The sequence below is a fragment of the Podarcis vaucheri genome, assembly GCF_965113315.1.
Source record: "Podarcis vaucheri genome assembly, chromosome: 3".
NCBI classification, from domain to species: Eukaryota; Metazoa; Chordata; class Lepidosauria; order Squamata; family Lacertidae; genus Podarcis; species Podarcis vaucheri.
The window spans coordinates 67,152,735-67,163,928 of NC_138761.1; the positions used below are offsets into that span (position 1 = coordinate 67,152,735).

Below are 11,194 nucleotides of genomic sequence, written 5' to 3' on the forward strand. Positions count from 1 at the left end.
CCAGGGATTCCTTGTTTGGCACATACTGTATCTGTAGCTTCCATTTTTCCTTCCTATCACCAAATCACAGAATCATAGAATTGCAGAGCTGGAATTCCCCCCCCCCCCAAAAAAAAAAAAAAACTTCACACACACACACAGTGCTCCAGCACACACTAAATTAATTTACAAAGGTCTCTGGGTCTGAAGCAATCAGATTACAAGGCCAACCCCTTAAACAAAGAAAACCACATTGGATGAAGGTGTTATATATTTGGCAAAACAAGTCAGAAAAAATATGGAGAAAGGGAAATTGATTTGAAATTGTTGAGCTTGTTTTCTCAGACACCATTTCGTGCTCTGTGGTCACAAGGCAGCTTTTCTCCCTATTAAAAACAAACAAAGAGATGGGGTCGTTAACTTCCAGCATCATTTTGTAATACAAATGTTTGCTGTAGAAAAAACCCCCTCAAACCAACAGGAAGAATTTTATTAAATGATTAAAGCCCAAGTATCTTCAGTAATGGAATAGCTGGTTACTAATTTTGGACAGAGATGGCTGTTAGAATCTGGGGTTCCTAAAAACTGGTCCTTTTATTATTATTATTATTATTATTATTATTATTATTATTATTCAGAAGATAAATTCTGACATTTTCAATTTTTCAATTGAGTTTTCAGCTTTATGTTAGCACCAGGAAAATACATTTTCTATAAACACACAGCAGTATATATGAAGAGACACCTGTAAGCAATGTAATGTTTTGTAATAGCATATTCCCCTCCACAGAGACTCCTGGGGGTTTTTATTCTTTTTATTTTCATCTTTCTGGTCCATAGAGATGCTCACAACACATTTAGGAGAACCAAAGCACATTTCCTCAATGTAACAGCTGCAAAAAAGAGGGGAAAATCCACCTAGGGAGGTTAATAGGGGCTCACCTTTGCACCTCTGTGCTTGTTCTTACGCTGTGCAGTTGTTTTTAACTCAGTGAATTTTTGTTCTAATTCATTGCATGGGGTACTTTGGTCAGTTATTTCAGGGTTGTACTGGTGCTGCAGACAAGTCCAGCTCCCAGACCTGTTGCAAAGGCTCATCTAGTTCCTTTGCATGGTTAAGAAGGACCACACAAAAGACATGGGGCAGAGCAATCCAAACCATAGGAAGCCAATGTAATTTAAATTATGCCAATGTAACTTACCCCTGTTCTAAACCTGGCAGAGGAAAGACAAGCTTTTAAAATATAGGGTTTGTTTGTGTTTTTTTTTTTGCAAGTGTAACTTCTGCTGAGTTCCTAGGCCATGTGACCAAACTGAATAGAGTTTGGAATAGTGTTAAGTCTCCCCCTGCTCTGTCCTGTCCTGTCCCCACTTTTGAGGAGTTCCCCAGCATCATGTGTCAGTTTTGGCTGAGTCTGACTGCATAAGGATCTCTGACTGAGCTGGGATGAGGGATTTCAGTTAGCTCAGCCAGAGACCCACCTATTTCAAACTCCACTCATTCCATAGTCCTTGGGTTTGGATTGCTCCCTAGGTGAGGGAAGGGGTTTATGTTGTACCCTAAAGACAGGCAGAGAAGCCCCATCACTGCCAAATGAGGGAGCACAAGTTTGCACTGGCAAAGAATGACAAGTGCCAGAAATAACTTGCAGAAGCAAGCAGGGCAGACTTTCCCTGCTTATGTGACTCCTTATAGTGGAGGCTGGTCCATAAGGTGAGCATGCACCACCAACATCCGTTAGCCCTCAGCTAGCCTCTATCTGCCTGCCTCCTTACCATCCAGTCCAGTAGGTGGTGCTGCCAGCTTCCTTTGCCATAATCTCACTGTTGCCCTTAAAGAATTTAGCAAGGAGGAGGATGGGGACAAAACTGGAATTAGTTGACCCTGCATGTCAACTACTGCTTGCCTTCTGCCCTATCTGTCCCAATGGGCCCCAGTCACCATGGCTTACATGTAACACTCTTGCAGTGCAAGAATGAAGAGGATGCAGCGCTAGGACAATTGCTTCAAAAATAATGCTAAAGTGGATCTTACTCATTTGTTTGTTTATTTGTTTGTTTCCAGAGAGGTGGCCACCTTAGTAATCGCAGCAGAATAGAAGAGTGTTGTGGAACCTTAACAACTAGCAAATTGATTAAGGCACAAATTTCACTGGGCCACAGTCTGCTTCATCAGATGTATGAACTGTTATCCCCAATATATTCACATGATTTCGTGGTGATGGTGGAATTGTAAAGAATGCAGTCAGAGAGAAATGAAATGAAAAGTACAGGCAATGCCCTCCAATCACTCTCACTATCAAGAAAATATAACAAGCGAATAGAAAGAGAACCTATCCGGTTGACGCTGACACAAAACCCCACACGTACACTATAAAAAATAATATAAGTTTCACAAAACAGCTGTTGAAAATACCAACACCCTGGTATAGGTAAGCCAGTCAATTTATATAATAATATATAATAATACTGTATAATATATATAATATCTTTGTTTTTGTTCAAACCATTTAAATAGTTGAGGGGACTATTTTAAAGCATGGGACTCCATCTCTGGGAGAGGGTGGTCTACAGAGTAACATAACATGGGCAGGAATATGGCAAGAGGGCAGTTGTCCCCCTTAAATCTGTCATTATCCCCAGATTCCCATCTTTCCTTTCTTCTCTTTTATTTTTAAGAGTTGGTTTACAGCATTTGCAGAACCAGGGATATGAGACAAAAAGCACAGGCAATATTTTTCTCAATTTATTTTTGCGAGAAACTAGCCTTCTCCCCTCTTTCATGTTTTGTCCATCACTCCCCTCCCCCCCCCCAAAAAAAATCCCCATGACCATGTAACATACTTGTTCCTTGCAGTTGCTCCACTGTCCCTGGGACATTTATCTAATAAATCCTTATTAGATCCTTATTTCCATAAATAATTTTCTCTCCTTTTTTCTTTCTTTCAATTATCTTTCATGCAATGAGAAACACTGACAAAACTGTGACTGATGTCCATGGTATATTTGCAGACTTTTTAATATATAAATGAGAAATGTCAGTGAGAACTGTTTATCTGAAATTGAATCTTTTTTATGCATAACTTGGTTCAAGAGGTTGCCATCTTCAGTACTAATGTGAATTAAATTGCCACAAAAATAACACACTGGGCATGACGGTACATGAAAAAGTGTGAGACTTTCATTTGGAGGGTCACCCACCCAGTATTGTACCTACTGTAGAGAAATGTTGTAGGTATGAGATAGGTAGATGGAGGGCAGGTAGATAGAACAAATATGTTTGAATTTAGGGTAAACATATTTACCTCTCTTGAGCAATGCATACAATGTAATATAATGTTATATAACATAGCATACCATAATTTTACAAAGTTGGTTTCTCTGTCTGTTTTCTGTGCCCTTCAATGCCTCTAAAGATATACCAATTTGGCATGGTAGTTTCTGAGATCATTGAGGTTTGGGTCCATATTTGAATATCATCAGTCACCATTTCAATTTAAGATACCGGACTGGACCTTTTAAAACTGCATTGATATTAACCATATCTGGCAAGAAACTAATAGGACTGTGGGTCAGATGAAAAGTGAGATGAGCACCGCAACGCCATAGTCACCTTTGACTGGACTCATCAAAGGTGACTATGGGGTTGCGGTGCTCATCTCATTTTTGAGGCTGAGGGAGCTGGCGTTTGTCCACAGACAGCTTTCCGGGTCATGTGGCCAGTGTGACTAAATCACTACCGGCACACGGAGGACTGTGACGAGTGCCAGAGTGCATGCAAACACTGTTTACCTTCCTGCCACAGCGGTACCTATTTATCTACTTGAACTGGTATGCTATTGAACTGCTTGGTTGGGAGAAGCTGGGACAGAGCAATGGGAGCTTACCCTGTCATGTGGATTTGAACCGCTGACCTTCTGATCAGCATGCCCAAGAGTCTCAGTGGTTTAGACCACAGTGCCAACCACATTCCTTAACTGAACATTAGTCCCACCCCAAATTGAATTGGAGTGGGATCCTGGTTGGACGTTTGCTGGGTTAGCCCAATCAGGTAAGACAGAATGTAGTGCACAGCCCTAGAAAATAACAAATTACATTATCCATTTATAAATCACAGTAATTTTTGATTTCTTGGAATTCCTGAGCAATGCTGGATAGTTTCTGCTCATCTGCTATGGTGGTGGTGGTGGTGGTTATATTTCCCAAGCAATGAACAATGCAGTGGACAGAGTTTTCATTAACTGTTTTTAATGTACATAAGTTGCTTGGGGTTATTCAGTGAGAAAAGTAACTAATACATAAATGTAATAATAGTGATGTCTTAAATTAGGATCCTGGAAGCAGAAGTAGAGCATATGTTTTGCAAGCAGAAGGTTCAACTCCTTGTGTCACTAGTTATAAGGAGCAGTTTTCTTCTTTGGCAATCACTCATAGCCGAGTAAGATTGTCTTCCATAAACACGGTTTTAACAGTGAGTCTGTAAGTGACTGTGGAGGCCATCTGCACAACATGACTAGTCCAACAAAGTTGATGTTAAAGAATCATTGCTTCAACACTGGTGATCTTCGCTTCTTCCAGTACACTGGCAGTAGGTGATACAAAAGATCTCTGCCTAAGACTCTGAAGAGATGTTGCCCGTCAGAGTAGACAATACTGGGCACAATGGACAAATAGTCTTGACTTGTGCAGCTTTCTATAGTCTAAAGTATCACTGGCAGGGTCAAAGGCTACAATAAGCCAGCTACAGAATTGGTGCCAAGCCAAAACAGATACCCGTCTTCCACACAACGTATTTTTTTTTTAAAAAAACCACTTTCATGGTCTTCTTATCTTTTCTTGTTGTTTAGCCGTCTTAGTCGTGTTTGACTCTCCATGACCCCATGAACCAGAGCATGCCTTGGAAACTCACTTTCTTCTCAAAGCTTCTCCTTTTTTAGGTTCATGGAGTTTTCTTAGCAAAGTACTGGAGTGGTTTGCCAGTTTCTTCTCCAGGTGGATCACATTTAGTCTAAAATCTCGGCTATGACCTGTCGGTCTTGGGTGGCCCTGAATGGCATAGCTCATAGCTTCTTGGAGTTATTCAAGCCCCTTCATCACGACAAAGCAGTGATCCATGAAGGGGCTACTTTTCTAGCATGCATTTAAAATACACATATATATCTGCCGCTTAAATATTGCTGCTGTTTGTAACAAGGTGGCTGTATTCACAATTAAAGGAAAATTCAGAACACAAGTATCTTGGCTCAGAAGAGTATAAAGAATGTGTATCTGCCTTATGGGTGAAGATGAAGAGGTCTTCCTTTCATGAATCTGTGTGAATCCATAAAAAAGTAATATTGCAAGGTCAGAAATATGAGAGGGATGCTATTTCTAGGTCCCCCTGCTTATTTATCCAGCAGTACCACCTCCCTGCTTGCACAAACTGTGTGGGGACAGTGAAAGCTCTTTGATTTTATCATTATTGAACTGCTATTGAACATTAATATGCACATTGATTAAATAACTGCTTCGCAGCCTTTTAAATTATGCCTGCAATCACATCAGCACTTGATATTTAATAGGAGCTTGTCTCTACAATTTGCTTGTCTTCAATTTTCTGGCTTATCTGGATTTCTGTGCTTCTGCCAGCAGTTATTTTCCCTGCTAACTTCATTCATCATGAATATACACATTTCTGGCAGCTATTATTTACCGAGACAGGTTAATGTAACAGCAATCCTTCCATGCAATTAGCAAAAGGTAGCCACTGACAGCTGCGGGTTTGAATGGGTTGTTTCTAGTAAACATTTTGCTTCAGGTGTTTTTCCTTTTGTCCTCTTTCTCTCTCTCTCTTGTCTCTAGGGGATTTTTGTTCTAGGTATGCCATATGCTGTACACCACAGTGGATTCAGTGGGCTGCTTCTCATTATCCGAGCTGCAGTTTTCTGCTGCTACACTGGCAAATTCCTAATAGCTTGCCTGTATGAGGAAAATGAAGACGGGCAGCTGGTGAAAGTGAGAGGCACATATGAAGACATTGCTAATGCCTGCTGCAAAGAGCCATTTCCGAAACTTGGTGACAGAGTTGTCAGTGTGACCCAGGTGATGGAACTGATCATGATATGCATTTTGTATCTGGTTGTTAGCGGCAACTTGCTGTCACACAGCTTTCCAGATCTCCCAGTGACCGAGGAAACATGGATAGTAATTGCCTGCGTAGGCCTGCTTCCGTGTGTGTTCATCAAAACACTCAAAGTGCTGTCCAAGCTCAGCCTCTTTGGCTCCCTAGCCCATTTTGTCATTATCTCTGTAGTGATCACATACTGCCTGACCTAAATGCATCTGTGGTCCTGGGCAAGAGTCAGCCTCTCAGTGGAATTTGAGAGTTTCCTGGTCTCAGTAGGAGTGATCGTTTTCAGTTCCACATCTCACATATTTCTTCCTACCCTGGAAGGGAATATGCAAAATCCTGGAGACTGTAGATCGATGCTGAATTGGACTCATTTCTTGGCCTGTTTCTTCAAGACAATCTTTGCATTGACTGCATTCCTAACTTGGGGGGAAGAAACAAAGGAGGTCATTACTGACAACCTTCCATCATCATTGCAAACCTTAGTGAACTTGTGCCTCTTAGTCAAGGCACTTCTGTCTTACGCAATGTCATTATTTTCAATGACAGAGATTTTGCATGCTTACGTAACTTGGAGCCACACCTCTCTATCACTTCCTGCAATTTTAAAAAAGTTCTCTCCTCTTGTTAACTCAGCTGATGGCAATATTCATACCACATTTTGCTCTTCTGATGGGTTTAGCAGGTAGTGTAACGGGCGGTGCAATGACCTTCCTCCTTCTGTCTCTTTTTCACTTGAAGCTGAAATGGGGAAAATTAATATTCCTGGAGAAATGTGCAGACATTTCTGTGTTTACCTTGGGCATCTTCTGCAGCCTAGGTGGTCTTGTGTGCTCTATAAAAGGTCTACTGAAAGCATTTGGATAAAAGTAACAAGACTATACCAAAGGCCCTTAACGTTTGCCTATTGTAAAAAAGTAAAGTTTAGAGAAATAACGAAAACATAAGCAATTGCATCAAAGTCTGTATTGAAGTTGGATCCAATCAAGGTTTAGTTCCGCTGGAATCACTGGGGCATGATAGGAATGACCTACAGGCTCCATTGATTTCAGGGGGACTAAAGCTTAACAAGCATCCACTATATCCAGCCAAGCTATCCATGCATTTATGTCAACAATTTTTTTATTTTATGTTGAATACATTTCATATGGAAAGTGATTTAATTCCCAAATGGAATACCAAGATATCATATAACAGTAGCGGAAGACTTTGAGGCAAGGAGAATCCAAAACTGTGAGACAGGATATATGGTTCATATCTGGAGCTTTGTTTTGTTTTGTTTTTAATTTCTAGCCTACTGTGCAGAGAGAAAACAGCAGAATAACACAGGAGAGGGAAACAGAATTACTGGCCTATCACTTTGCCCCCACAATGGTGCACTTTTCCATTGTCTCTAAAGACAGATGGATGCCAATGGCAAACAACAAGTTTAGGATTTAATGCCAGGTGCTTATGTATTTTCTTCCTCAACTGAAATCCTTTTCACATCATTGAGAGTCAGAGAATATTCTGTCCATTCCCCAGGGCCTTACATTTTGCTCTGGATATATTTCATTGCAGAACAAAATCTCTGTGTGGTGTAGTGGTTAAGAGCGGTAGTCTCGTAATCTGGGGAACTCGGTTCACGTCTCCGCTCCTCCACATGCAGCTGCTGGGTGACCTTGGGCCAGTCACACTTCTCTGAAGTCTCTCAGCCCCACTCACCTCACAGAGTGTTTGTTGTGGGGGAGGAAGGGAAAGGAGAATGTTAGCCGCTTTGAGACTCCTGAAGGAGAGTGAAAGGCGGGATATCAAATCCAAACCTCCTCCTCCTCCTCCTCCTCCTCTTCTTCTTCTTCTTCTTCTGCCTTCAGTGAGGCTGCTGCAGGCTGAAAGTAAAAGTTAAGCCTCACTCTGGCCCAGTACTCCAGTGAACCTGATAAAATGTTGCCATTCTAACAATCTAATGATACAGATTATTCAGAGTATTCACTGAACAAAATAAAAATCCCTCTGAACCATGGTTATTGTGTAAGGTAACATCTCCATTGTTTTCTGTTTACTATTAGTAATCACTTACCCCCACCACAAAAAAACGGACATTGCACCATCCTAAATAGATATTTTTGAAAATCATATTTGGTACGAATTCATCTTTTGTCAGATATATCAACAAATTCATTCTGTGATGAGAAATGGCATTAATGACTATGTGCCTGCATTGACTTCTCCCCATTCCACTGCATGCTTTTCTTTCTTTTCAGGTATTATAATGCAAATATTCTGAGGTTTGTACTGTGCTTGAAAATCAACTCATTCTGCACCTGTTTGTCTCATTCACCCCATTCAGGGATAGAGGTCCTTCCTCCTGTTGAGAGCCCATTCCCTTGGGTACCAGGAGTATGCTTTCTAGAGGCCAGAGTCAGTGAGAGCATCCATGTGAGATTACACCAACAGCTGTAGGCTATCCTGAGACCACAGGTTGCTCACTTCTGATCTTGGTTGTGGTGTGCAATGAAAGAGAGAGCTGTATTATGCCATTAGGAGGATATGACATCAGTGGATCACATAGTATGCCTGGTTCATGCCATATGCTATTGGCCAGGCTTCCTGAACCTCGGCCCTACAATTCCCATGATCCCTAGCTAGCAGGACCAGTGGTCAGGGATGATGGGAGTTGTACTCTCAAAACATCTAGAGGGCCGAGGTTGAGGAAGCCTGCTATAGGCCATTAAACTATTTGTCTTGCATAAAACCACTTTCTGGCCTCCAAGTGTAGCAACTGGATAGTAAGTGAATACAGCAAAACCTACCTGCCGATACACAGAGCTAAGGTTGAGGGTGAAGAGGCTAAGCTGTGAATGGTGAACATCTATTTATTCTGTAATTTCTGTGATTTGTGCTTTTCAATACAGTTGAGATGCCTTTAGTTTAATGAGGCTTTTACAAAATAAAAAATGGTCCTCCACAAGCCGTTACATCACCATCTTAAAGAACACCCCCAGGATTCCAAGGATGAGGCTATACCAAGAAAAATGAGAAAAATAATTATTTACTGTTCTTTCCCCTCATTGTTTACATTTGTAAGACTCCCGTTTCCGAAATGCAATTATCCTATGGTTTAGGAGAAGCTGCACTGGCATCATCAGGAAGTTAATATGCAATTCATTTTCTTTGTTATGCAGAGTATTTCTTGACTTCTTTTTGTGTTTTATCTGAGCAAAGTGGAAGCTGAAATAAAATAAAATCTACTTCAATAAGCAGACATATAATTAACATCCTGCACAACAGACTTTAGTTTTAAAAGATATTAGCTTATTAAAAGAATAGGCATCACAATGTATTCTGCATTAGTGATAATCCGTTATGATAGGAAACAATCCAGATAGAGTACTTTAATGAATACTTAGCATCTTATTATGTCAAATCTATCTTAGGTTAGGTAATTAGAATAATTATTTGAAAGACAAAAAGTTAAATTATCATTACTAACACTTTCACTCAAGCTGGCACCAAGTCATAATAAAAATGTGCAAACGGAGGTTGGCTCATAGACTTGAATGCCAAATGATGATTTTCAAAATGCAGCATTTTCCTTTGTATTTCTGAACAATGATTCTGGTCTGAATGAGCAACAATGACTTCTGAAGACTAACACACTGAATTGTTACAATTGCGCAATTAAAGATGACACAGTACGCTTAATATGCCTGGTTATCCTTTTTTCTATAACCATGTTTACACTGATGAACTCATGTGGCTTGTGTGCACATGTGTGGTGTCTACTCTAGAGAATGCTGAATGCTCTTAACACCCATTTATCTCCATGCTACGAAATACATTAACAGCGGCAGATTGTGATATACCATGTAGTGGGGGACTGAACCATGTGGAAAACACATGAACAACAGTTTACTGCATGGCTAAACCAAGCAGCAGAGGACATCAAGCAGCTTTCAAATGGTGTAAGTGCTTTGATGCCCACAACCTACCAATTTCATGCACTTAACATTCTCAAAATCACACCCCTTACATCTATATGACTTGATTTGTACCAAGAGGCCATTACTATGTTCAAATTTAAGAGGATCAGGTGCAATTCTAAAGAGCGAAGCAAGAGCCTACCAACTGGAAATCACAGGCTCATATAATGTGTGAATAGTGATAAACTCCATTTATTAAATCCCCCACCCCAGATAAATTATGCAGATTATAATATATACCCAAGGCTATAAATCTTATCAATGTCTTCTATGTAGTCTGGGAACACTAATACATACAGGGAACACTTTCATCCATAATGATTTGTCCATTCATTCTAATCCAACAAGAAGATTTCTTCATGTGTGCAAATATGTGCTTTTTATGAGAGTGACTATTCCCACTTAGGCAAATGATACTTATACAAGCATGTACTGGATCTAAGATTCTAAGGTGGTGTACAATAGTAATTTGAAAAAAAAATGCAAATGCAGTAGGCAGAACAATACTACAACTGAGTATCAACAGCAGAAAATACCTATATATCATCAAATGTTCTTCCAGTCTTAGCATTTCTAGAATATGATGAAAGAAAAGATGTGGGGAACTGCAATGGTAAAGGAGGCAAAACCACTAGGCAGATCAGATTGCTTCTTTCCTTTACTTTTACTTTAATCCAAAACTCCTGCTTATGTGTGCATGATCTACCATCTTGCATTTGTGCGCCAAGCCCTCCGCTTCCCCTCCCTTTAGGTTTGGCCAGATTTAAACTCTCTCTAAACCCTCTGCACACTCAACTGGAGCAAAATGAAAGAATAGGTTGCCTTTGCATGTAGAGTGATTGTTCTTCTTGTAATGTGGTAGAGGGATTTAGAAAGAAAAAGATAGAATAGCAGTGAACAAAACACTAAAAACAGTCTCTAGCTTGATGAGTTATGAGAGCTTATGCAGATTCAAATAGGGAAATCCCTGCTCAACCCTGAAGCTTCCTGGGTGGCCTTGGGCAGCTGCTAGATTTTCGTTTAACCTACCTTAAAGGGCAGTGGTGAGGATAAAGTGTGATAACTCCCATGTACAGCACCTGACCTGTTTGGATGAAGGTTGGGATACAAAGATGACGGTAACAGTAGCTTATATTTCTATCCC

The 11,194-nt window shown here is 40.4% G+C and overlaps 1 pseudogene across 1 annotated transcript; it reads left to right on the forward strand.

Annotated features, from left to right (window-relative positions):
- The first annotated feature begins 3,131 nt into the window (after positions 1-3,131).
- Positions 3,132-6,955, forward strand: LOC309528682 (vesicular inhibitory amino acid transporter pseudogene; annotated as a pseudogene). The gene is made up of 2 exons: positions 3,132-3,137; positions 5,821-6,955. The product of its transcript is annotated as a vesicular inhibitory amino acid transporter pseudogene (transcript).
- The last annotated feature ends 4,239 nt before the right edge of the window (positions 6,956-11,194 follow it).